At 46.1% G+C, this 25,546-nt stretch overlaps 1 protein-coding gene across 2 annotated transcripts in view; it reads left to right on the top strand.

Annotated features, from left to right (window-relative positions):
* The first annotated feature begins 204 nt into the window (after positions 1–204).
* PTK2B (protein tyrosine kinase 2 beta) overlaps positions 205–25,546 on the top strand; it is a 131,660-nt gene continuing 106,318 nt past the window's right edge. For both annotated transcript variants that reach the window (XM_039217356.1, XM_039217355.1), the window contains exon 1: positions 205–389. The gene's annotated coding sequence lies outside the window, so the exon portion shown is untranslated. The remainder of the gene's footprint in view (positions 390–25,546) is intronic.

Below are 25,546 nucleotides of genomic sequence, written 5' to 3'. Positions count from 1 at the left end.
TCACAGGACACACAAGAGTGGAAAAGACCCTTTCTGGGGCTGGGAGAGGGCTGCTCAGGTGGGCACTTGCAGCTTAGAGAATTGGTGGCGGCATCTACTTCAGGGTTTATGGTAAGAGGCTGGAGCAGGCACACACTCAGCACCGCAGACAACACACCCCACCCTTTAAGGAAGTGAGGAGGAGAGCAGCAGGGGTGTGGTTAACAAGGAGGAGGAGAGGGGAAAACACAAACCTGTCAGCCCTGTTACTCAGAGCGGAGGCCTCCAGAGCCGTCGCTGCGGATCCCATACCTACCACAGCCCCCGGACCCACCTGTACCTGCCGCCGAGCAACCCGCGCCTCACCTGGCGGGCGCCGAGGAGCCGTCGGAGTCGGCGCTTCTCTCGGTGTGAGTCCACTCCCGAGATCCGGGCTGAGCGCCCAGCCATAAGTTGGAGGCTGGACAGAGAGTTGGGGAGGGCAGGTGGTGAAAGGGGGTGATTCCGAGACTGGGGGTAGCTGGACCGGCCTGAGAGTTCCTGGGAAAGGAACTCAGGAGTCGGAGCTGCTGGTGCACCGCATGCCGGGGCTCACTAGCCTTCCCCAAGGGGAGAGGGGTTCTATTTTTGGAGTTAATCTGAGACAGAAGGGTGCTTCTCCCTCTTTGTCCTCTTCAAGGATTCCTGTAGGGGAGGTGGGGGGGGGGGCGGGAATGATGTGAAGGCACCAAAGAGCCACCTGCCTCTAAAGGTCAGATCAGAGAGCAACAGACCAGGGCTTTCAAAACTGGCCACAGGTGCTCCCTCAGAGCCACTCCCTGGGCCCTCCCCTCTCCCCATGCCCTTCAGCACCCCTACCGTGGTCCTATTCCACGCCCGCCCCACTGCTCTGGCTTGGACTTCCTGCCCCCCCCCCCCCCCCCGAGGGCATCTGCTAAATCAAGCCCTGAACTGGAAGCAAGCAGGAAGGGCTCTGAGAGGGGAATAGAGGCAGAACTCCAGGGTGTGTGTGTGTACTAAAGTTAACACTCCCTGCACACTGGTTCTTTGTGAAACTACCTTCTAAAGGCTGTGAAAGGGTTAAGTTCTGTGCTGCCTTCTCCTGCTGTCAGGCTGTGCGTGGGCAAAGCCTTGGGTGGGTGAAAAAGGAACATATGGGTGATGTTCTGAGCCCACCGAGCCCCACCACCTGCCCTAACCCTGAGCCATCTGACACTGGCATCTCCCCACACCCCAGACTTGGGGCTCAATCCAATTAGACTCCTTTAAAGGGGCCAGGAGGAGAAGGGGAGCAGAGTTTGGACATGGCGGGGGAGGAGGGGAGCATGTGCCAGGAGAAGGAAGTTTCTGCTGACTTGTAGCTAGACCCAAGCCCACAGGGGTACTTGGTACTTGGTAGGGCATGATCAGGTAAGAGGCATGAGCAGGCTGCTCTCTCCTCACCTGAGTCCAGACCAGGAAATGCTGCTGGGGAGCTAAGCCCCAGCCTTTCACAACTCTGAGGGAGGGAGAGAAGGCAGAGATAAAAAAGTGAGTAAAGATGGAAGGGAAGGAGGAAGCAGTCACATTCAAGAGATGCAGCTCTGCCTGAACATTCATTTATTTATTCATTCATTCATCTGCTGACTTCCCAACTGAGGCCACATGCTGGTGCTGGGTGTGGGGAAACATGTGACCGGCCCTTGCTCCTTGGAGCCTGCTGCAATGGGAAGGGGCAGGGATCGGGGAGTCAGGGAAGGCTTCCTGGCAGAAGTGACTCTCTAGGAGGAGATGCTAAGGATCACTAGGAATTAGCCAGGAGAGAGGGAAGAAGACAGGCACAGAGCACATTTAGTGCTAAGGCCTGAGGCCGGAAGCAGCATGACACATTCAGGAAACTGAAAGTAGTGCAATGTGTTCTGAGCATGCAGAATGCAGGGGTGAGGTGAAGCTGGAGAGGTAAGTAGAGATAGCTCCAAAGGGCCTGCTCAGGCTGCCATGGCAACTCGTGTTGGAGCAACACTTGGGACCTAGAGCCAGGCAGGAGACTTCCCTGCATGCCTCTGACTCTAGGGTGGGGTTGCCAGATTTAGCAAATAAAAACACAAGATATTCAGATTTGAATTTCAGAGAAGCAGTGAATATTTTTCAAGTGTAAGTATATCCCATGCAATATTGGGACATATTTATACTAAGACATTATGTATTGTTTATCTGAAATTCAAGTTTACCTGGGTGTCTGGTATTATCTGGCAACACTCCTCTACAAGCAGGCTGAAGATGCTACCGTACTGGGGATAGGCAGCGCCCAGGTACCAGGAGAACAGTTTCAGGGCATATTTATCTTGTAACCCATCCTCCTGAATTCTAGTTTGGGACTCCTTCACTGACTGACTGTGTTATTTCTTCTTCTCTTCTATAAAATGTTTATTTATTTGGGAGGGGAGCAGGGGGACAGAGAGGGAGAAAGAGAATCCCAAGCAGGTTCCGCACTGTCAGCTCAGAACCCGACATGGGGCTTGAACCATAAGATCATGACCTGAGCCTGGCTTGGGAGTTAGACGCTTAACCAATTGAGCCACCCAGATGCCCCTGACTATTTTATTTCTTAAAAAATATATATATAATATATCCTTGGTTCATGCATTTATACAGCTGAAGGACAATGATGCTTCAGAAGGAAATTGGGCTTTGGAGCCTGATGGACCTAGATTCAAATCCAAGCTTGGCCACTTGTCCACAGTGAGGCTCCACATAGACCACTTAACTCCTTAGAGCCCCAGAATCTCTTTTCTGAAAGAATACAAGAATACTTATTTGCCCGGGTTGTTGGGAGGATGAGTGATAATGCATAGAGTTGCCTGGTGAATGCTAAGTAAAATGTGGCAGATAATAATTTTTGTAAGACCTCCATGGGGATGACCCAAGTAGTAGCCACAACGTGCTTGGAGCTCATTTGTTTCTGTTTATATTTACCAAGCACTCTGAGGTCCCAGGGGAAGTAATGTGGTAGGGGTCCTGCTTCTACTGAGAGAGTGGGTTCACTTCTCGGAAGAGAGGGAGTGCCTGAATTGTTGTTGTTGTTGTTGTTGTTGTTGTTTTCCAGCTTTGCCATTCTCTTCAAGTATGACCTACTACTAGGGGAGACCCTGGCTCTCCTCCTGGAGGACAGTGGGTGGGGGAGAGGCAGCGGCTTCAGTTCCCTTAACTGAAGGGAAATGTGAATGAATTAAAAGAGAGAATCCACATAAAACACATAGCACAGTGCCTGACACAAACAAATGCACTGTAGAATTTGGCTGCCCTTATTTCCATTTTTACGAGTACCTTATTAGAAAAATAGATTCAGGGGTAGATGAAATAAGGGCACCTTGTGAACCATGTTTGGACTTTAATAAGAGCATTTGTGAGAGCAAACTAGGGGCCTCCTAAAAGGGAACCTAGAGGGAGTTAAGAATTTGTTAAGAGAAAGAGGAAATGGAAATTGTGTTCCCCTTGTGGGAACTGCTGAGTTAAAAATGGTCCCTCTTTCCAATGGCTAAGTCTCCCCATCTCTGTGCCCAGTGATAGGCCTTTTGTCCCCAGCTCTTTAGAGCAGCATTTGCCAGACAGTGTTCAGAAAAACTCTATGCCATGAGCTAGCTTTGGGTGTTCCATTGGTGAAATGTTCAAATGAGCTGGATCTCACAGATTTGTCATGCAAATTTGCACTGTCAAGGTTATGATAAGTCCTGCAGAAAAAGACTCCCGAATCACTGGGCCTACTACCATTCTATAAATTTGACTGTAGAACTCTGGCAGCAGCGTGGGGAAACATATGATTGTTTCAAAGGAAACAACACTTCATATCTAGTGACAGTTGGTGTGGGTACGGTTTTGGGACCAAGCAGGTTTTTTACTATTTTTTAATAGTTTATTGTCAAGTTGGTTTCCATATAACACCCAGTGCTCATCCCCACAGGTGCCCTTCTCCATGCCCATCATCCCCCTTCCCCTCCTTCCCACACCCATCAGTCCTCAGTTTGTTCTCAGCATTCAAGAGTCTCTCATGGTTTGCCTCCCTCTTCCCCCCCCCCCCCCCCCGCAATTTTCCCCCTTCCAAGCAGGTCTTTTAGAGGACATTATTCTTCCCATAACTCTATCCAGGAAAGATCTAATTTATCCTAGACTCAGCAGTGCCCAACTTACATAAGAACTTCAGGGACTGAGCACTTACATACAGCTGTCCCTGTACCCCATATACCCCATGGACAGAAACCCCTACTCAGGTCAGCCAGAATCTACTTACTGCAGCTTACACCCATTTCCCATTGTTCCCAGAGAACCCTGGGAAAAGTATGGCTCTTAGCAAGTAGCCCTCCATTCTGATGGCAATAGCTCCGTGTGCCCCGAATATGGCTAAGACAAGCACAGTTGGTGGTGAGGGAAGAGAAATAAGGGAGCATACCCTGGGGTAGACCCCAAGTGGTAGGTCTCCCAGCCCATAAATTTCCCCCTGCCCAGGAGTGGCCATGTGGCCTTGGCCTCGCAGAGGAATGGGGCTTTCAGGCGGTCACACATGGGTGGCGGGAGATGGCCAACTGCGGGCATATTCGGGGCTGCAAGGGTGATAATTAAGAGAAGTCCTTGCTGGCTCAGTGACTGAGTGTTTCTCTTAGGCTCTGGGTCAGTTCTAGGGTAAAGGGGGAGGAGCAAGACTAGTGGCAATGGCCTCTACAATGCAAACATGGCTGGTAGTGGGGTGGTCAAGTGCAAAAGCTTGGAGTCAGTCAGCCAAGGTTCCAGCTCCAGCTCCTGGACTTGCTGTTTGACATTAGGCAAGTCACTTAGCTATGTCTTCCTCATCTATAGGACAGGTGAGAGAGGAAGCAGACTGTAGGGGGATGGGGGGCACTGGGGTAACAGGCCTTTATCCGCCCGCATGGCCTATTTCAATATTTTAACATCTCTTTGGCCTCAACTGTACATAAAATTTCAGTCCTTCAGGGTGCCTGGGTGGCTCAGTCTGTTAAACATCTGACTCTTGATTTTGGCTCTGGTCATGATCTCATGGGTTTGTGGATTCGAGCTCTGCATTGGGCCTGCACTGACAGCATGGAGCCTGCTTGAGATTCTCTCTCTCTCTCTGCCCCTCCCCTGCTCTCTCTCTCAAAATAAAAATAATAAACTTAAAAAAAAAATTCAGTCCTTCCACAGGCACACAGTAGGAATTGAATAAGTATCGGCTCTCCTTATCATTCTACTTCTCCACAGGCACACAGTAGGAATTAAATAAATATTGGCTCTCCTTATCATTCTACTTTTACACTCAGGGTTCATCTGAGCGGTGGAGAAGCACCTGAGGGAAAAGGCCAATTTCTGAGGGACAGCACCCACAGCTCTGTGTGTGTGTGCTGTCTCACTGACCAGTGTCATGTCTCCAACAGTATTTGTGTTTTGCCGCCCACCGCACTGTCAATTCCCAGGGTTTGATGAATAGCCCAGGCCTAATTAGCTATTTAGCCATTAAAGACACTTTCTACTCCTGCACATCAGACAGTGGAGTCTGAATGGTCACTGAGGTGTTAAGCAAGCTGACAGACTTCATGAGCTACTGGCTTCACCCTCTGGGGTTCTCAACATTCTGCACAAAGCTATGAGCTGTGCAAAGACGTGGCTGTGGGGGAGGGGACTGTTTTTTGAGTCACTCTGCTGTTTCCCAAGGTGTAATTATTACTCATGATGACAGTTTGGTTAAGAGAGCAGGCTGGAGGCTGCAAATTCTGATGCCCTTTTTACCTAAACACAACGGGTGGATTCATGGGAACACAGGAGTGGTTTCAGGTGGGCTATGGGTGGGTGGCAGGGAAGGACACTCCTCTGGTCAACATGATTATTAGAACTAAGGTCAACCACCGCCATCATCCATGGAAGGATGATCCTTCCCCTTTTCTATCTTGGGGACAGTTCACTAACATCTTCCAGTGCTCTTCTTGCCTTTTATGTCTTTAAATCCACCTGCAAAGAATCTGGCCACATCACTCACTAGCTGGGGCCTCTCGGGAACATACCTCACCTAGTGTTTAGAACTTGGCACTGAGTTTAATTGTTGTCTCATGAACTAGTCTCCCTTTCAGTTAGGCCAATTCTCCCAACAACTTTGAGGGCACAGGACCACTGTTCCCCTTTCCTGTGCCCCTTTCTCTGAGGTTCTACCCGCTGCCTGGCTCTTTCAGACTCCCCCAGCTGTTGCATTCCCCACTGGGACAACTGAGGACCCAGGAGTTTCCTTGCAAGCCTTCTGGGAGTTCTTCCCTCCCTCCCCACTCTGCCTCTGAGTTTGGGCTTTGTTTGCTCTGTGGGGGAGGGGATGGATAGGAAGGGAAGAGGCGGGGATCTGTTTCCCACCAGTAAGAGAACAGCCCCTCTAGTCCTGGCCACTGCAACATCACATCTTCAGGTTTCTAAATGATTTAGTTTGTCCCGCCCCCTACTTCCTCCCTTGCCTCAAGCACATCTCTGTACTCCAGGAGCATTATCGATGGGAACCTAGCTCCTCTCCCTGGGTGTAGGTTTATACTCTCCCCACCACCGGTTCCTGCTCCAGGCAGGTTAGCAGAAATCTGACACTCCAGCATCTCAGAAGCCACCCTTATCAGCAGCCAGTTACCTTCCTCTATTTACACAAACACGGGGCACTAATGAACAGTGATGTGAACCTAGGCAGAGTGGGGGGTGGTCTCCTCACTCTTGCAGACCTCCCTCTTCTCACTTAAAAATGATGAAAAAGTACAACGTCCTTCATAAGATCCTCGAGAGAAATCCTTGACTTGTATGCAAATGCCCCGGAAAGTACCATAGGCATTATCCCTAGAAAGATGAAGAGTTGTGGGTTAGAAAGGTGTCAGTTTGAGCCTTGACTCTGCCACTCTCTTCCTGTGTGACATTGCCACACAGAGACTTAGCTTTCTATTTGCAAGGTGTTCTAGATATTTGCTTACTATTTCTCCCCTCTTCACCTCCTTGACTCTCAGGGTCAGTCTTACTTTTCTTTTATAAATGTTTATTTATTTTTGAGAGAGAGAGAAACTGCATAAGCAGGGGAGGGGCAGAAAGAAAGGGAGGATAGGGGGTTTGAAGCAAGCTCTGTGCTGCCAGCAGTGAGCCCAATGCAGGGTTCATACTCATTTAAAAAAATTCTTTTAATGTTTTATTTATTTTTGAGAGAGAGAGACAGCATGAGCAGGGGAGGATCAGAGAAAGAGGGAGACACAGAATCCGAGGACAGGCTCCAGGCTCTGAGCTGTCAGAACAGAGCCCGATGTGGGGCTCGAACCCACAAACCATGAGATCATGACCTGAGCCAAAGTCGGAGGCTCAACCGACTGAGCCACCCAGGCGCCCCGTGGGGCTCATACTCATGAACCATAAGATCATGACCTGAGCTAAAGTCTGATGTTTAACTCACTGAGCCACTCAGGTGCCCCAGGGTCAGTCTTTCTTTACATATGAGAGACTATATCTGTTCTCAATGAGTTTACAGACTGGTAGAGAAGGTGATAAATAAAGATATGTAACTGTAAGACAGGATGGGGACTTGCAGTGCCATAAAAGGCACCCATAAAGTGTGATGATGTCAGAGTTTGGAGAGATTATTTCTGTCTGGGGAGTTCAGAGATGCTTCCTGGAGGAAGTGGCATTTTGAAAAGCTCTGAAAGGATGGGTAGGGTATGGCTATAGGAACTCAGGAGGGTGCTTGTGGATAGAGTGTAAATACAAGCAGGGAGGTGGGAAGGCCCAGTCTGAATGATTCATTTTGGGTGGAGCCGAGGATGTCAAAGGGCAATAAGGATAATGGCAGAAAATAAGATAAGGCTTGAACCTGGTGGCTGAAAAGTTTGGACATTATTCTGAGGCTGTGGGGAGACTCTGGACTTTATGCTGAAGGCTGCAAAGAGCTGTGGAGATGTCAACTTGGATGAAGGGTGCCCTGATCAAATTTGGGCAGTAGCAGGTGAAGCTGATCCAAGAAAAGAGAGCTAGACATTACAGTAGAAGCAGGTAGGACATGTTACAGTAATTCATGTCTTAAGAGTCTGGATAAATTATAATTCAGGATGATTTGGGGATCCTGGAGATATCTGCTAGTCAATTGGAGGCTTCTTCATTCTCTGAGTTGAAATTGGTCCTTAGTTGGATTGAAAAGATGTAAGCTTCATGGAAACATCAAATTGTTTAAATTATATCCAGAATTTGCCATTCTCCTTAATCCCCTCCTTCCTCCACACTTTTGGTTCACAGATAAGCCCTTTCCCGCAGCCTTCATTTTTGCTAGGTATGCACTAAATGTCAGCCTGTCTCCAGGTCAAATGGCAACCTCCTTGAGAATCAAGGAGGAACATGCACTTAGATCTGCTGCCCCTCAACCCACCCTCATCAGTTCACAGGACTCCAGGGCTCTACTTCCAGCCAGACCCTTCTGCCTTCAGCCCCCCTACTTCCAAGAGTCTAGACGACATTTCCACTTGAGTAATTCATCTTAAATGCTACATGTCAGAAACCAAGTTCATCAATTTCTCAAACGAAACCATCTCTTCCTCCAGGCATCTTCCCTGTTCATGTAATGGTCATTCTTCTAGAGTCCCAAGTTGGAAACCTTGAAGTTCTCTTCCCTTTCTCCTCTTTGCTTTTCTCTGCTCATATCTTACCTATTACTAATCCTGCAGATTCCTTCTTCATGCCTCTCATTCCTGTCTTGTCTCCCCGGGCCCCACTGCAGCACTGCTGTAGCCCAGGCCAAGTTGACTAGCTAATATCCCCTAATATTACTTAGGAGCCTCTCTCCTTCATTCCTCCAGTTCCCTTGGAAGCTCCCATGCCCCTAGACAAATCTAGATCCCTTAAATTTACTCTTCAGTGCCATCCATAATCTGGCCTTTGTCTACCCTTCTAGCTCCCCCATACTTTCCACGCTAAGCCCTTCACCCTAACTATCCTGATCTGCTTGCTGGTCCCCATCAAACTTTTGCTCAAGTCCTGATCTGACCTAAAACCCTGTCCCCCTTCCCAACTCTGACAGAGCTTCTTTGCCTCCTCTGATATGCCAGAATTCATTAGCCCATCCAGTGAGAAATTCTTTGGGGGCAGAGAGGTGCTTTTCATTTTGTTCTCCTTCTTAACTGCTTCAAGTTCCAAAAGTGGAGATTCCCTTTCCCTCCTTCCCTATGCACTGATGCCTGGCTCACTGGGCGAGATGTGGATCTTCCTCATTCCCTGTGCTGGGATCCCAGCTGCCAACTGCAACAGAGCAAGAACATCATTCCCCCAGGTGTCAGGCTGTGCTCCTTGTCTCTTTGGATTTGTGGAGGTTTCCTAGAGTCCTGGGAGAGGAAGTCAGAGATTTGGAGCAGAGGCTCCATAATTTCTTTATAAGCTACTCCTGTGTCTCTCTAATCCATGGATCCTTGCCTTTCCCTTTTCCCTCATCTCTGGTTTATTGAGCTCATTTGGGCCAGACTGAAGGATAGGAGAAAGACAGGTATAGGAAAAAAGGCAGGGAGCCTGGTAGAGGGTGAAATTGCTTTGGAAATATGGAAGAGAGATTTGCAAGGCTGAGTTTGGCAGTTTTTAGTAACCTGGACTTAGACCTGAGTGTACACAGGCATAGGGTTTACCATGGTAACTGCACTCAGAGTTTTCTGGATCCTGCAGTCCCCTGATTTGAAAACCACTTAGCACACATGGGCTCCTTTATTTCCAGAGACTGGCCCTCCATTGGCCCCAATGTACCTCTGCTCCCTCTCCCTCTCTTTCTACATGACTCTCTATGTAGAAAAACCCTCCTGCTCCTGTTTGCTAAACACTTAGCCTCCAACCTGTGTTCACCCCCAGGGAGAGGCATGAGGGACAAAGAGGCCCCTGCCCTGGGATGGGGAGCTCTGGGTCTAGTTGGTGGCTGCTCTGTCACTGTCCCTCCACATGATCTTAGGTGAGTCACCTCGGTAAGCCTGTTCAAGTTTCAGGGTTTTCATTTGTAGATAAAAATAAGGAAGTTTGGGGATTTGTTAACAAACGGAGAGTTTTCCTCAAAATGGATCTCAGGCAAAAGCCCAGTATGTAAACTAGGCAAAAGCAGACCCTCCCAGGGTTGAAGCAGGGAGGCAGGTGCCTGCTGGGCTTTCAACTCTTCCATTTGGTCCCTGGCGCGGTCTCTAGGCCTTTCCTGCATCTCTTGGGGCCTGGGTCATCTTGGATCCTTTCCAGGCCTCCAGTTCTGGAGGTCCTCATTGTTTGTGTGTGATGGAGGCTGGAGAATGGGTCTAGATTCAAGTGGATTCCATAAATAATGATCTCAAAGCAAGGAATCCAGCCTGGGGTACAGCATGTGTATGTGTTGGGGCAGTGGGGTACTGTATACAGAACAGCCTGAGAGCAGATGCATAATTTCCCCCTCTGAGACAGTGCACATACACAATAATAGGAAGAAAGCACAGAATTTGTGTCTGAGCTCCCAGGAACCTATGACACCCCCCCAAATATTAGGAATGACCCACAAATTTTTATAATGTGTTTTACCAACTTTTCACAGAAATTACTTCAAAACTGAGCTCCATTTTAATTCAAACAAACTAGTCTGTAAGCTCTGTGGAGGTCAGAACCATGTCTGTACTGAGAGTCCATGTTATATCCTGAGGACACAGCTGGTGCCTAACACTCAGTTGGCGTTTGATACGTACAATGTGTGCCTGAAACTGACCATATGTGTGCCTCCCAATAAGGAGGTTGTTAAAAAAAAAAAAAAAAGCCAATATAAATATGTAAAAGTTTTAGGCTAATATTTAACATATTATTTTAGTTACCTGTTTAAAATCACATACTGTGTAAAATAATCCATTGAATTAAAATATGGCTTTTCCCCAATGCCCCCTGGTACAAAACTAACACTTCACTCACATCTTTGGCATCAGTGTCCTCACCACTGGAACCAATTTTTGAATCAGCGATCCATGTTCTGGCCTATATCATTGTCCCTACAGTCTAAAGAGAGTTGGTTACTTCTCTTTAGTCCAGACGATGTTTGTTTATTTTTGAATAGTAGCTTTTTATGAGACCTAATTCACACACCATAAAATTCATCCTTTTAAAATGTACATTTGGTGAATTTTCATGTATTCACAGAGTTGTACAATGGACACCACTGTCTAATTGCAAAACACTTTTATCACCCTGTAAGAAACCTCATACCAAAAGCAACTGTTCCTTAATCTCTCCACTCCCAAACCCTGTAACCACTCATCTACTCTCTGTTTTTATGGATTTGCCTATTCTGGACATTTCATATAAATGGAATCATGCACTAGCATGACTTTTTTTTACTGTCTTCTTTCACTTGGCATCGTGTTGTCAACATCCAGGTCACAGCATGTGTGTGTCCTTCATTCCTTTTTTATTGCCACATAATATTCCAGTGTATGGATATATCACAGTTTGCACATTTGTTAGCTGATACACATTTGAGTTGTTTCCATTTTTTGACCATGTAAAATAATGCTGCCGCAAGTTGTTATGTGGAGATACATTTGCATTTCTCTTTGTTATCTACATGGGCGTGGAATTCCCAGGTCATGTGATACCCCTGTGTTTAACATTTTGAGGAAGGGCCAAACTGCCTTCCCCAGAAGCTGTACCATAATACATTCCCATCAACAATGTGTCATGGTTCCAATTCTCCTGATTCTCATCAAAGCTGGTTATTGTCTGTAATTTTGATTCTAGCTATTCTAGTGGGCATAAAGTGGTATCTTGTGGTTTTCATATGTATTTCCGTAATGAAAAATGATGTGGAGCATCTTTTCATGTCCTATTGGCCCTTTGTATGCCTTCCTTTAGAAGGCTTTTTTGTGTTTTTTTTTTATTATACTTTTATTTGAGTTAATTTTTTATGTTTATTTATTAACTTATTTTTTAAAATTAATTATTTTTAATAGTTTATTGTCAAGTTGGTTTCCATATAACACCCAGTGCTCATCCCCACAAGTGCCCTTTTGTGTTTGTTTTTGATGTTCACAAGAAAACCACTCCACGCACTGCTTTTAAAAAATTATCTTTTAAAAGCTTTTTTGTTTTTAATAACAACATTCACACATGTAATTGGGAGGCTATACCCTCAAGAAAAGTTACCAAATCTATATTAATAGTACATGCTGCTTTAAAAAACAAATTCAGTTAGGACACCTTTGTAAGCCCCCTTTTGGGGGCACTGATTGAAGTGGAATCAGGCTAATACTTTTCCCCAAAGAGTATATTTTTGTTCAAAATAGGGCAACTGAAAGGGCAGCTCATACTATGAAAGATTCTCTTAGGGTTAGAATATATACTTCCTCTTTTCTGAGCTAATTTGGGAAAGGGGAGAGCTTTACCTTATATTTAAGCATATACAATGTAGAAAAATAGATATGTAAAAATGGATGGATGGATGGGTGGGTGGATGAATGGATGGATCGATGGATGAACAAATGACCTTAAGAATGAATGAATGAATGAAAGAAGGAAGAAGGAATATAAGCTAGTGAGCCAGTCAATCAAGCAACCACACCAATCTGTCCCTCTTTTTTCTCTCCTAATTTCTGCTGAGAAAACCAGCACTGGTCTTTAATTTACACTACATAGAACCATATATAAAATTATTTAAAAAAACAAGTTTGCAGGGGCGCCTGGGTGGCTTAGTCGGTTAACCGTCCGACTTTCGCTTAGGTCATGATCCCGCGGTTCGTGGGTTCGAGCTCTGCATCGGGCTCTGTGCTGACTGCCAGCTCAGAGCCTGGAGCCTTTTTCAGTCTGTGACTCCCTATCTCTCTGACCCTCCCCTGCTTACGCTGTCTCTCTCTCTCTCTCTCCTAGAAATAAATAAAAAACATTAAAAAAAACAAATTTGCAGTTACAAGTTGGAAACAAGACACTGCATTTTCTGTTGCCTGGAATATCATTATCAAGTTCCTTTAAAATGGGAGAACTTGGAGCACCTGGTGGCTCACTTGGTTAGACAATTGACTCATGGCTTCGGTTCAGGTCATGATCTCATGGTTCTTGGATTCAAGCCCCACATCTGGCTCTGTTCTGACAGTGTGGAGTCTGCTCGAGATTCTCTCGCTCCCTCTCTCTGTGTCCTTCCCACACTCATTCTCTCTGTGTCTCAAAATAAATAAATGAAGTTAATTTTTTTTTTTTTTTAATGGGAGAACCTGAGAGACAGTATCCTGGATGTGGTAGTGAAACCCAAAGATCATGTGATATGATTGCAAGATTTGATTCATGAGCAGGGGAGGGTCAGAGAGAGAGGGAGACACAGAATCTGAAACAGGCTCCAGGCTCTGAGCTAGCTGTCAGCACAAAGCCTGATGCGGGGCTCGAACCCATGACCCGTGAGATCATGACTTGAACCGAAGTTGGAGGCTTAACCGACTGAGGCACCCAGGTGTCCCTTTTTATTAATTTAATATTTATTTATTTTGGGGGGAGAGAGAGACAAAGGGAGAGTGCTAGTGTGGGAGGGGCAGAGAAAGGGAGACAGAGGATTCGAAGCAGTTCTGCACTGACAGCAGAGAGCCTGACGTGGGGCTCAAACTCATGAGCCATGAGATTATGACCTCAGCTGAAGTCAGGTGCTTAACCAACTGAGCCACCCAGGCACCCCTAGGGATATGATTTTATACCAGGATTTTCTTCAGGCCTGGAGTCCACCCCTACCCTTCCCATCAGCATGAAGACTTCAGGGTTGCTGGTGTCTCAGGCATGGGCCTGAGGCTTCTTATTCTCCATTCTCTGGAGAACAGACTGTTCCATCCCACAAACCACACTCAGCAGTGATTCACCATCCAGTTCCACAGAGAGAACTTCCATTCTCCACCTTTGGTCCTTTCTTGAGAAGACAATATGAGCTGGAAAGGAGTACTCTGGAGTTTGGGGTGAGAGTGAGGCTAGGAAAGAGGAAGGATAGCAGAAGAGAACACAGGAATAGAAGTGTATCGTCAGACCTATGAAGTACTGACAGTGACCTGGGTGAAGGCCGGAGGGGTGGCTTTTAATGACTCAGACCCCGGAGGGGGAGTAAATGACAGATATTACTGCTCTTTAGAAAGAACTCCATGGCAGCCACAGAAGGCAGGTTCCCGTGGTGTTTACTCCAGAGTGTCTGTGCTTGGAGTAGGGGTCAGGAAGCAAGGGACAGGGAAGGGAGGTGTTGCCATGTGGCCATGGCCTGAGTTCCTGCTTTAGGCTTGGGTGTAAAACTGCCCAGAGAGGGTGGTGGTGAGGCCTGGCCCCAAGGAAAAGCCCACTTCCTGCTCTCGTCCCTGCACATCTATGTGAGTAGGTAAGTGGGGCAGGGAGGACGGGGAGGAGCTGGGCCAGATGAACAACATCCAACTTGTCTTGGGAGGAAGGTCAGAGGATGAGGCGGTGCTCAGGAATGGGGAATCTGTGAAGAGGACACCCACCTGGAAAGCAAAGGGGCACACAGGCATCTGGTGTTGCCCCAACAGTACAAACAGGGTATTTCACAGGAATTATGGAGCGTGTAGGATATTCAGGACTAGGAAAGTCTGGTGGAGGGGAAGGAACTGGGCATTGGACAAGAACTTGCATTCCACCTGCCCCGAGCACCCCTCCTCCAGAGCTCTTGACTGTGCCATCCATCTATTGCCAGCACATGTTATCTTGAGATAAACTTTTTCACAGGTACATGCCTTGCTAATGGAACAGTATAAGGCAGAGGCCTTGTCTCATGGTTCTCTGTCTCCCAATCATATTCCAGCAAATGTCAGGATGTGAAACCTGTACTCAGGAAACATTTGTTCAGATCTGAGGATGTTTTGGGGTGGAGTGTTAATTTAGAGACGGTCTCCAAAACCTGTGGAAATGAAGGGCATCAGAGGGATTCACATAAAAACAAAATGTGCAAAATCTTATCAGCTGGGAGGGAGATGAGTGGGCAGAGGACTTCCTGATCCCAGGATGAACACACTTTGGGGAGCATTCCCAGGGGAAGCAACCTAGCTCATTCAGAGCTGCACAGAACAGTGCTCTAGAGCGTCTGCACCATAGGAATCACCTGGGGAGCTTTTGAAAACACAGGTTACTAGATTCCAATTCTACAATTTCTGGTGCAGCACGCCTGGGTTGGGCCCTAAGAATTTGCATTTCGGACAGTTTCACAGGTGCTGTTACTGCTGCTGGCCCAGGGAGCACGCTTCAAGAACCACTCATGTGAATCCAATTCTGTTACTTAGGGATGTGTATGAGAACCAACTTCTGTCTGTAGTCAGAGTCAGGCAGCTGTTTCTTCCTCTTTAGGTTTTGTTTTGCTTTGTTCTTAACTCTACAAAAATGGTTTCATGCTCACCCTGGTGGAAATACCTACCATGTCTCCGTGGGCTCCGCCATGAAGCCCTAACTTTTATCTGCCCAAGAACACCTGGGGGCTTGGTGGACTTTTCTAGCCTCTGGCCTTTGTCCATGGTGTTCTCTATCAGGACTGCTTCTCCTGGGCTTCCCAAACTCCCGCCTCTCAGACCCCTTCAGGCTCTAACCTGAGCCCCACCTGCGCCAGGCCCTTCTCCCCAGAGCCCTCAGTCTGGTGTCACCTTACCATCCTCCTTGTTCCCAAGACCCTCCTCCTGACTCTGATAGGATTTTCCTTCTACCTTGCTTTCCCATGGATTTTATGTGTTCCTGCTGCCTTCGTCAGTGCAAATGGCCACAACAGAATGCCATAGCTGAGTGGCTTACACAATAGACATTTATTTTCTCAGAAGTCTTAGAGCCTGGAATTCTGAGATTGTGGTGCCATTTCTGGTGAGCGCCCTCTTCCTGGCTTGCAGACTGCCACCATCTTGCTGTGTCCTCTCATGGCCCTTTCTCTGCATGTGTGTGTGTGCAAGGAGAGAGAGAGTGCTGGTTGCTCTTTCTTTTCTTGTAAGGACACTAAATCTCTTGGGTTAGGGTCCACCCTTACAACATCACTTCACCTTAATTACTTCCATAAAGACCCTATCTCTAGACACCATCATATTCTGGGCTAGGGCTTCAACATGTGGATTTTGGGGGGAGGGGCTGATACATGCATTCAGTCCATAACATCATCTTTCCAATTAGACTATGAATCTTGGAGGCCACATGGGTCACAGTGCCTGTTCTCCCCTCAGGGGGTATTGTAGAGGAGGTGCTCAATCAGTGTCTGCTGGATCACAGTGAAGGTCTGAAAGACAAACTAAAACCACAACTTGGTTACTTTGGCCCTTACTGACCCCTAGTTCTTGAAATGTATGCACAAAGGCCAAGGCGAAGAAGAGGAGAAGGCATTTGCTGAACCCCGTCCATGGGATGACATGGCTGGGTGCCAGAACTGTCGGAGAGCTCATCAGCCTTGAAAATAGTTTGATTACTAATCTGTATCACTCAGGGAACTACCACCCCCAGAGCTGTATTAAGAATGTTTTCCTCAGACAAAAAATGTGCTGCTTTTGGCATCTAAGTCAGGCTCAGGAATTTCATTCTATGATTGATCCCCCTTTTCTCTTCTTCTCCTTCCTGTACTTCTTCCAGATTCTGTTCCTTCCAGATCTCTCAGTTGATGCACAGCCAAGCCCTTACCCTGCCATCTCCAGCACTCAAATAACCTCCAAGCATAGTTTCTTTCTCCCAAGACTGTCTTTTAGTTCTTGCTTTTAGCCTCATTTCTCTCCAAGGAAGCCACCAGGCTAATGGTGTCCCTGACCTTAGGACCTCACAGGATCATAGAAGCCCCAAGGGCTTCTGTATCTCTGGCAACCCCTGTCCTTTGCCATTTATCTATAGCTATTTAATGACAAGGTCACCCTGGAGGAGACTCACAGCTCCCAAAATGTGTCTTGAACAGCTCATAGCTTATCTTCACAAAGGTGCTCTTGATAACCCCCTCTTCAACCTTTACCATAGCCATTAATCTTGTTGCTTGCCTTCTGGCCTTCTTCCGTGTGTGTGTGTGTGTGTGTGTTCCTCTGAGTCCTGTAGCTAGGAAAGGAAAATGCACCAAGTTTGGAGAGAGGACTCCAGGACTGTTCTTGATCCCACCTTTCACTTTCCAGAAAAATGGCAAGCACCTCAGTTTACTTGTTTGTGTGCAATCTCCTAACTCCTTATTCTTCCCTCACCTTCTCCTCTCCTCCCAGCACAAGCTTGGGCCTGATATGATTGCTCCTTTGAATGTGGAGCAATCCAGTCTCCCAGTGGAGGCAGAAGAACATCTGGCTTGCACACAAACAATTCACAATCTATCAGTAGGCAGTGTTCATAATGGTTAGGAGCCAGCACTCAAACTCAAGGTGTGGCTCTTTACTTCCCAGCCACGTGGCCTGGAGCACATTCTTAACCCTTCAAATCCTCAGCTTTCCTGCCTGCCAAATGGCAATGATAACTGTGCTTTCCTTAAAGAGATACTGCAAAGATTAGAAAGAGATCATGTATTGATATATAGAAAGCAGTCAGCATTGGTGTGTGGCACATAATAAGCATCAATACATTTACCAGATATTATCAGGACAGGAGGTGTGAGTGCACTTTTGTATGGGGCCCCTGTCCCTTGTCTTTCAGTCAAGCTTGGCAGGGACCCTGCTCCATAGCCCATGGCAGGTGGCCCAAGGTCCTGCCCCACGCTCTCTGCCAGACCACTTCTAGCCTCCCTGCCTTGTGCTTCTCACCACCTTTGTGGTGCCAGATCTTATTCTCTCATATCACCCCAAGGCACAGAACTTAGCACCTCCACCAATCACCCTGAGAAGTCTAAGCACACAGAACATTTGTGGTATAATTGGACAGAGGAGGAAGAGTGTTCTGAAAATGGTCCAATCCTGCAGCATTCCACACTTTCTCTGGTCTCCTCCCACTCCTCCTTCCTGTCCTTTTCCTTTCCTTTTCTGGAGCAATGACAAAATGATACCTGCTCAGTCTCCTTGAGCCTCATCCCCTAATTGCAATGAGTTAGTGGAGTACTATCTTGGTTCCTGTGGGCTCCTATAACAAAATACCACAGACTTGGTGACTTATAAATGACAGACATTTATTCCTCACAGTTCTGGAAGGCTGAAAGTCCAAGATCAAGACATCAAGAAGTTCAGTGTCTGGTGAGGGCTCACTTTCTGGTGCATAGACAGTCTTCTTTGGCTGTGTCCTCACGTGGTTGAAGGAGTGAGGGAGCTGTCTGGGGTCTCTTTTATAACCCCATTCATAAGGGCTTCGCTGGCATGACCTAATCACCTCCTAAAGGCCCCAACTCTTAATACCACCCCTTTAGGTGTTAGGATTTTAACAAGAATTTGGAGGAACACAGACATTCAGACCATAGCAGGCATATTCCTAAATAAATACAGGTTTTTATTTCTTTTTTTTTTTCTGGAGGAATTCTGTTAGTCTCTCCTAAGGGAACAGAAACCTCATCGTCTTTGACACAGGTTTAAAGAAAGATGTTACATCCTTGGGACAGGATTACCCATGTTGATACCTGAGTGAGCATGGTGAAAATGGGGAGCTGCCTACTGCTGAGGCGACAGTGTAGCTATTCTGCATGAAGGTTTTAATGGCTTAGAGAACAGGGATTACAAAACAAATGCCCATTTCCCTGCAAAGACAAACTGGGTCAGGGCTGGATTTTTACTGCTTGTGAGGGAGACCATTGCTTTCCTCAAACTGCAGACCTGACCTCCTGACAATGGAGTTTAGTCAGTACTACACTGACTTTCTGACCCAACCAAGAGAGGTGGACAAATAATATTATACACAGTTGAATCAGCTGTGAAAAACAAGCAGAACCTATGACACGCACATGGGAAGATGAGTCACATGAAAACGCATCCACTGCTCCTGTGGAGGAGACCAGAAGCTTGTTAGCCTGGTGGCACACTGAGGGTTCTGGGATATGATGGCCAAGTTTGAGAACCAAGAGAGGCTCATACCAATGGCTGTAGCATGACTGATCTGTGTCTCACCAAAGGCGTCCAAACTCCTCGGTTCCCAAAGTGAGGTTCACTTCTCATTCCTTTGCCAGGAGAGCTGTGTACTCTCAGCCCTAGCTAGTGGCTTGGCCAGTCTCTGGCATCCCATAGGTTCTCCACATAGCTTTAAAAATCCATTAAGCATGTCAAGGCCCCTGGGTGGCTCAGTTGGTTAAGTGTCAGACCTTGATTTCAGCTCAAGCCATGATCTCATGGTCTGTTAGATCAAGCCCCTTGTTGGGCTCTGCGCTGACAGCACAGATGAGGCTTGAGATTCTCTCTCTCCTCCCTCTCTCTCTGCCCCTCCCCCTCTCAAAGTAAATAAATAAACATTAAAAAAAATTTTAAGTCATCAAACATATTGTTCAGTGCAGTTCACTATGATCTGGAAGCTGGAGAACCCGATTCAGCTACAAGTCTAGTCACTCAAGATCATGGTAGGTGTTACAGGTAGTTTGCATTTCCCATTTGCAGAGTGGGAAGAAAGCCCAAGACAGAGGTTCTGTGGATCCTCATCTTTACTCTGTTCTTATAGAACTACTTGCTCTCTGCTGACCATGATGTTGTGAGTAATAGAAGAGTTATGAGGAGTCTCCTTTGATCACAGAAAAGTGGAGTGTCCCAAAGGATCAAATATGCCTCCAGGAACAGTGAGCAGACAATGATCTGGGGAAGGAGTGAGTGGACAGCAGAAGTGATCTTGTCCAAATTGCTTCTTATTGAGAAGGGTCCTCTTTTCTTCAGGCACCTGTGGACAATATCTCACACAGAGAACGCATTGTTGTTGGAAAACTGATTGCCAGAAGGCTCTTCCTTTCACTAAGTTGATCACTGCCTGAAACTCACTCACTGGTGCTAGAACTGCCCTCTTCAACATCCCAGAATAATGACTGATTTTCAGTATGACAGTCTTCAAAGAGAGGGACCACCTACCTATTATTTTCTGATCCAGGCTCAACATAAAGAGCAAGATTCCCTTCTCTCTTGAATGACATAGTTTTCAAATACTCTGCCCCCTGGCTCTCCACATCTGCATTAATAATTTTGTCACCATCTTAAAATGTCATGGTTAGCAGTAGATATAACATTCCACAAAAAACAAGATTCCTTAGCTATAGCTCCTAGCCTCTTTATCACCATGGGTTCTTATCTTTCCACTCTCCAAATGGGCCTTTTGTTTTAGAAATATTTTGCTAATTAAACCTACTATACATAACCTATCTACGAATGCCTTTAAGCTTGAATTCCTTGGCCTGGCTTTCATGGTCCCAAGATTCTTCTGCATTTTGTCTCTGGCCTCCACTCCCAGCCTTGCTTTTCATCATTCTTGTGTTAGTCAGTGTGGGCTGCTATAACAAATACCACCAACTAGGTAGCTTCAATAACAGACATTTATTTTCCACAGAACCTCTGTCTTGGGCTTTCTTCCCTCCCTGCAAATGGGAAATGCAAACTACCTGTAACACCTACCATGATCTTGAGTGACTAGACTTGTAGCTGAATCGGGTTCTCCAGCTTCCAGATCATAGTGAACTGCACTGAACAATATGTTCGAGCTTAAAAATTTTTCAATGTTCTGGAGGCTGGAAGTCCGTGATCAGAATGTTGATGAGGTGGGTTTCTTCTAAGGCCTCTCTGCTTGGCTTATAGATGGCTGTCTTCTTCCTGTGTCCTCACATGGTTTGTTCATGCCTGTGCTAATTTCCTCCTCTTCTGAGGGGATCAATCATATTGGATTAGGGTCCACCCTAAGAACGTTATTTTACCTACAAATATAGTCACAGTCTGAGGTACTGGGGGTTAGGACTTGTACTGTATGAATTTTGGCACAACACAAATCAGCCCATAAGATTCTATCTTACCTTCATGTAGTTAAGCTGGTTTTACCTCATCTGCTCAGAATATACCCTATATTTTCATCTCTCATGCCTTTGTTCCTGCTGCCTCTTGCCCTACCTCTCCTCTTTCTCTTTCAAGGTCGTTCTTACAAGAAGCTCTCATGCCAAATGGTTATCCAGTCTGCTTTGGTACCTACAAAGATGGAGAATTTCCTTTCTCCCAAACCAACCCATTCAGCTTGCTTCAGTAGCATCCCACCCAGCAATGTGAACCTAGAAAGACCTCAGGTTTCACACACACCAAAGGCACTTCCCCTTCCAATTCAGATAAAATGAGCACTGACTAGCATATGGAGGGGGAAAAAAATCCCTGAAATATCCAAGTTGAAAATGAGTGAAACTAGATGCCTGAAACCTGCGTACTCTGAGGTACTGTTCTTGGGGAACATTTTTCAACAGATTTGGTCCTCTTCCTATGTTGTGAATGCTCAAGATGTTTCGTCATTTGCTCCCCACAATTCAGGAGTATTGCAATCTCCTCCTTGTTCCCTCTGCAGGACAGGGCTCTTCTTAACCTCAACTGCCAAGATCTTGCAGTCAAAACAAAATCAACAAGCCTACTTTTCTTTCCACTCCACTCTGCTGTTCTTCCCCGGCATGCACACACTCCACCACACACATCTCCTAGAGCTTCAGCCTTGCACATCGGCTTAATGCTGTTGCTTAGCAACCAGTAAGGGAAGTGTGATCACACCTCCCAGCACTGTCCATGGAGCACTGCAGACAATACAAACAGTTCCCTGGCTTCTCTCTGCAACTGAGGAAGGTAACTGTCAGAGGTGGCCAGCATTATGCTCCAGAGATGCTGGCTTATCATCCGGGGGCCCAAATTGGTTGCTGCTTAGCTTTTACTTGGCATTGGGTAATGTCTTTGTGGAGGCGGCTGGGTAGGTGGTTCTTGAAGGGCCGGATCTCTCTGCTTGCACTTGTTCTCAGGATGCCTGTGATGCAGGCAGGGCAGCTTACAGAATCCTCTCTGCTCCCACGCAGCCCTGCCCTGCACCAAGCCTGCATCCCCCCTCCCAACCACTGCGTTCCTTGCAGTTGCTTCCATTTGAAGGTTGTTCTTCAATGTTCTGGCACTGCCCTGCCCACCCCTCCATACTTAGCCCTCTTGTTCTTCCAGTCCCTGGGTCCCTTTGCCTTTCAGATGCTCCTCCATGCTGCTGGATGGCCCCAGCTCCTCCAGTCAGTCATATCCCTGCCCTATCTCTGTCTCTTCCATTCCTTCCACCCCAGCCATAAACTGCTGGGTCAGATGCCACATAAGTGCATGGAGGCCCATCTCCTGGTCCTGATTGGTGTCCTGATCAGAAACTGGATGGTTGTAACTTATAATCCCCGAGAGCCATATAACATGAAACAGTCTGTAGTCTGTAGACATATATCCCAATTCCAGGTCCCATCTTTTTTTTCATTTTGTGATCTAGGTCAAATTTCTTCAGCCTAAGTGTTTATTTCCTATGGAGACTAGAATATTTGCCTCACTGAGCTATTACGACAGTCACATGAAGTAACAATAGAAAGAACCCAGCAAAATATGAAGCTTGTATTTGGAGCTCTGCAGGCCTATGGTCTAACTCTTTATTCATCCTTTGGGACCTGGCTCTTCCTCAAGTAAAAACGAGCATGCCGGGTGGATTCTTAAGAGACAGTGCCATGCAACAACAAGAATGCTGGGTACTCAGTACCTCTGATCTTGGATCCTGCACTCAACAACCTTGATATTTCTTTTGTTCCCCTGTAAAATGGAGTTAAGAACACTTGGCTTGTCTAATACACAGAGTTGTAGTAAAGCTCCAAGGCAAAAATATGCCTCAGTATCTTTTACACATGTCAAGGTATTTTACAAATTATAGACATAAGAATTATCTTGAACAAAACTGGTCCCATTTCTTCCCCTGTCAAATGGAGGAATTAGATTCCGAAATGTCTAAAACACCCTTGCAGTCCTAAAACTGTAGCAAACTGAGAGATGACAGTCATATGCCCTCCAAAGACTTCAGTGGACAGAACTGAAGCCTTCTTCAAAGAGAGGATGTATTATATGACTATAAGAATACATTGCCAGAATACTTCCACTACCTTGTCCCTGGAGCCCCATGACCCAGATGGCTGATCATCATTTAGTCAAAACCTCAGCCCAGGAATGTCTATAGGCTTCTTCTAGTTTTCGGTTGGAAATGTATATAGTTCTGTCCTTTCAATAAGGAAAACAAATGAGTCAGAACTTGCCCAAGCCGTGATAGAGGTACTGGGGAAGCAATCATTGGTGTAGGTGTTTGAAGTTTATGTCATGGATACTTCTATGGTAGTTATGTGTTTAGTAGCGGCCTGGAAAAGAGCTGAATTTGCAAACAGAGGATAGCTGAAGCAAGAGATATTAGAGTGTGTAACATCAGTAATTTACAAGTAAGCTAAATGAAAGTGTGACCAACAAATAGAATTCGGATGTTATGGAAATCTTGAAGAATGGGAGTTTCACTGAGGATGAACAAACATTTCAGGCACATTGACATTCTCTTCAGTGAGGCTCCTCCAGGCCATTATAGAGTCTCCTTATAAAGGGGATATCAACAGGAAAGATGGGTGATGTCATCCGCTCTCAAAGTTCTGGCTTTGCTTGGAAGATCTATTTCCAAGCCCTCTAGGGAGAGGGGTGCACCTTTACAGGGACTTCACTGTTGCCTGTCCTCCAATCCCGTGAGTTCAAGGCAAAGATGAATAGAGCCTTCTATTATCTGTTAAAAAGTTGGGAAGTCCTACTTCATAATGAAGTTGCAGGAGGTCCGATACAAGACAATGGTTAAACACATTGTCACTAACTTCTTAAAAATATAAGTCTTTGATGAGGAAGCACTGGGGAGACAGCTTTGATCTATGTTATGTCTGGACCCATGAACTAATTAGTCACCGAATCAGAGAATGTTAAGCCTGGGGGACCTTGGCAATCACACAGTCTTAACTGCTTTGTTAACAAATGAGAAAATAGTTCACAACATATTAATGGTGGTTAATTTGGGTTTGTGGAAGTGTGGGTGATTGTTATTTTCTGAATTGTTCCTTTTACTTTTCAAATAAAAATATAGACCTAAAAAAAACAGGAAAGTGACTAGCCTATGGTCCTGTAGCCATGTAAGGCAGAACTGGCTTCACTCCCAAATCCATTGATTTTGGTCCTCTGCTTGTCCCTGGGGCATTCTTTCTGAGGCTAGGACTAGGTTTCCAAAAAGACCTTTGGCAATAAGAATACAATCATGCTGCTTACTCGCCTTCACAGTTTAAACCTTAGCTTTGAATTATTGGTAGTTTACCTTTCCAGAATAATTTCATAAAGAATTTTCTCTTAATCAAGCCTGGACTTATTCTTTGGGGAAAATTAAAATAAAATGTTGGTTGTAGGGGAGCCCAGGTGGCTCAGTTGGCTGAGCATCCGACTCTTGATTTCAGCTCAGATCATGATCCTGGGTTCATGGAATTGAGCCCCACACTGAGCCCCGAGTCAGAGATTCTCTCTCTCCCTTTGCCCCTCTTCCCCACTCATATGCATGCTTTCTCTCTAAATTAAAAAAAAAAAAAAAAGCTGGTTGTAAGCAAATCTCTCAAAACACACCTGGTTCTATAGAGCTAAAATCACCCACTGAAGGATAATGTGAAAATGGAACTTGTGTTTGATTTTCTTAACCCACATCCCACGTAGCCCATCCACGGGAGGAAAGAGAAACACTGTTAATGGAGTGGTAAAAGCAGTGTGAATGCCATCCCCCGCAGAGGCTCCTGTGTACAGCTTTTGTTCCTGTGGTCTCTTCAATAAATATGACTCAGTGTGTTGTTTGGGTCCCACTTCCCCTGGGCAGGGAGCTGACAGCAGTGTTATGCTGTGCCTGTTATGGGTAACTCAGGGGGCCTGCTTGGGACCCCACTGGTCCAGCTACCTGCCTTCCCCCCACCCCCTGTTGACCACATTCCCTCTGTTCTTCTGAACACTGAGATTCCTCACCCTTCCCAGCTTGCAATGCGCTCACTATTAATATGGCTGGTGGTTTCCCACTGCTACATTCTTTAAAAAAAAAAAGTGCTATATGCTTTTCTTGACAAATTGCCAAAGCGCCTTTTTCATGCACCCACTCAGTAGTAGAATTGGTAGTCTCCACCATATGCATGATACACAGAAGGTCAAGTAAAGGTCAGAATGTGTTCCTGTGAGCAACAAAAACAAAAGACAGGAAAGGCCTCTCTTCTAAATGCCTGTTAGAGCAAGAATGTTGTATACTTCATATGTGTAGGGGATGGATCATCTGGGCCAGCCCACACTTGTGAACTTGTTTTGGCTGTAAGGATCAAGATAGGAGCTTTAATTTATTTGGATGCACATTATTTTGATGCATGTTATTCAAGAGGATGGTAAAATGCTGCAGCATTTTCTACAACAAGAACAACAGAAAGCATTGAGTAAGAAGCATGGAGTTTCATTTCCCTAAGCCAATTGAGGCCATTGTCACCTTAAGGAGATAGAGAAGGAGAGAACCACATGCTTGTGGGATTACTGATCTAGTCTAAGGATTAGTGGGATTTCATTCCAAAAATACTTACTCAGCACCCATTACAGAAGAGTCCTAGAGGTCTGTAGTGCAGATTTGCTGTGGCCTACACATCAGTGGGGTCATTAGCGTTGGAGGTTGTGTG

This window comes from Hyaena hyaena, unplaced genomic scaffold, assembly GCF_003009895.1.
Source record: "Hyaena hyaena isolate Hyena2069 unplaced genomic scaffold, ASM300989v1 scaffold_682, whole genome shotgun sequence".
NCBI lineage: Eukaryota > Metazoa > Chordata > Mammalia > Carnivora > Hyaenidae > Hyaena > Hyaena hyaena.
The sequence above is the reverse complement of the archived record's forward strand: the minus strand, read 5'-3'. Positions and strand labels throughout refer to the sequence as shown.